The following is a 2,624-nucleotide window of genomic DNA, read 5'->3' as shown; positions in this document are numbered from 1 at the left end:
TGCTCGGCCCACCAGGAAATCCAAACCCCTTAAAAAAAAAAAAAAAGAAAAAAAAAAAAAGAAAAGAAAAAAGTTTTTGCTGTTGCCATCTGCAGTCATTTAACACCTACTTTTTTTCTAACTAAACTTTTTAAAAATAACTTATTGTAAAAGAGAAAATCTTTTCAGAATATTTATATATTTTTATGCAAGTGTTAACACTAAATGAAGACTAAATGAAATATTCAACTTTAAAACTAAGATGTAGGGATTTGCTATTTTCCAGTAAAGGGCTATCTTAAAAGGAAGTAGATTTAAAACCTAACGCTGGAGGCAGTTAATTATTTTAAGATAAAGATGACTGTTTTCACCACAGTGTATTTTGGTGTTTGTTTCCAGCTGTGCTAGCACAGGCACAGCTCTCTCGGAACGTTCAGTAGCAGTACGTGTGAGGAGTTGTGAGGTTTTTGAGGGGAAACTGTGAAATACAGAAATGCGTAAGAGCCCAACCTATGCGTGTGTGAGGTCACGGATGTGTATTAATGCTCTTTTTCTGGAGCACTTTTATGGACATTGTATCAAGATGAAACTTTACATGCATGTGTTCTGCAGTTATTTATTAAACAACAATACTACCCCTTTGCTCTTTTAAGTTATTTGGCAACTGTATCACAGGTGTGACCCTACACCATAGCGCTGCTGGATGTAAGGTAGATCCAGTATAGGACAGAACCACCAAGGCTGAATTAAAAAAGCTTCTTCCTGCAGCAGACAAGCAAGCTGTGCATGCCGTACAGCAGTTATTGGTCAGTTAAATGGTTTGGTTGGGGAGAAAATAATGTTACAGACCTGAAGAAAGAAGGATGTGGAGGTGTCTACCCCTTAAGGGAGTGGCACAGTGTAACAGGAATTCTGATATCAAGAATGAGCGAGTGTTCTAAATCTACTTTTTCCAGGCTGGGACCGGTAGGTAACTTGTAGCTCACATCACTGTACTATTAACGTGCCTCCCCTGTTTTCTCAGGCAGAAACCACAAGAAGACATACTGGTTTGGGGGGAGGGGCGGGGGGGAAACACCCGAATTGGGAAGTTTACACGGTTTGTAAACAGTTTTGTTGCTGTTTAACATGCACACACAAGAGTGCAGTTCACTGTGATGAGGTACCCAGAAGCAAGAATAGATGCAGGTGGGGTCTATGTTGTGTCACAGGAAGAATCCTGGGATTTAGGACAGGAATGATGTTTTTACAGCTCTAACAAAGCATTGACAAGTGACACAGGCTGGTTAAAAGCACTTGTTTATTGGTTACAATATCAACTCATGGCAACATCTTTCACTGAGCCACTGTACAAATACAAAGAAAAAGATCCGTCGTGGAAAAAAAAAAGCTATAAACAGAGTTCATAGCAAGTGATTTTTTTTTCACAGGGAAGTCTTTTTACAACAGCACTGTTAAAGAACAAATGGCACAAGTCCCTGGTTTTTTTAATAGCTTAAATAAAAGCTTTAAGACTGTTTCTGAATACATACACAATCCAAAGGCAGTGCAGAATCACTTCATAATTGGTAACATTACCAAAGTTTTTCCAAAGTAGTCAGCAACAAGTGAAAAAAAAAACCAACCAAAAAAAAAAAGGTAGCTGATGAAAAATGCTGGAAACTAAAGGCAAATTAAAATCAAGCATGTTTCAAAGCATTTTTTTTTGGACTCCTTTGGATGTAATATGTACTATAAGTGTTCAGATGCTTTTATTTAAAAAAAAAAAAGGAGAAAAACACAAATAGAGCACCATTGTGTAAGTAAAACAAAGGCTTGAAATAGATATCTAAGACTATTCCACCGAAGTCCATATTAGTTAAAACCTAAACATACTGTGTGGTATAAGAATGTCAGGCACATGTAATCTGTTATCAGTTATATCAATTAGTAACACTGTTCACACATTTACCATAACAACACTGCATTAACATTCTGCATGTATTTTACATAACCAGCAATTGGATAAAAAGGCTTGTGGTGCCTCTGAAGTGTAGGAAGTAGTTTACCAGCATGCATGCCAGGTTACTGTATACAAAGTGCACCATCAACCCATGCTTAATTACTTTTACAGGAAATGCTATCTCAAAAATCAGTCATTCTGCTACACAACCATTTATACCAACTAGTTGAATTAGCCAATACTCTCACCAACATCTTAAAGCACAGCACTAAACCTAGTGGAGGTGACAGTGTCCTCAAAGAGGAAAGACTAAGCACTCTTGGAATGTTTTCACAATGGTTTCATTCCACCTTAAAGTAATGTGAACTTCATCGTGGGACAAGCGGTTACACTAACTGAATTAAAGAGGTCACTATTTCCAACCCATGCATTACAGTAAGCACACGAGGCCCAGCTGGCACAGCAGTTCGGCTTTGCCAAGTCGAGGTCAGGCCCTCTCCTTCGGCAGGGGGAAAAGCCTATTTAATCCATGTTCCATTTCAAATGGTCTATATTGTTGTCGTACATTGAACTATCAGGTCTGCCAGATACCACCATGTATCTGCGAGTCAGCAAAGGCGGAGGATAGCGATGGTTGGAAGAAAAAAGGTCTGGAGACAGATGGAAATGGGCCCGCGGTACTGGAGTAAGCGAGTGTACATCG

This window comes from Charadrius vociferus, unplaced genomic scaffold (assembly GCF_000708025.1).
Source record: "Charadrius vociferus isolate BGI_N301 unplaced genomic scaffold, ASM70802v2 scaffold311, whole genome shotgun sequence".
Taxonomy (NCBI): Eukaryota; Metazoa; Chordata; class Aves; order Charadriiformes; family Charadriidae; genus Charadrius; species Charadrius vociferus.
The sequence above is the reverse complement of the archived record's forward strand: the minus strand, read 5'-3'. Positions refer to the sequence as shown.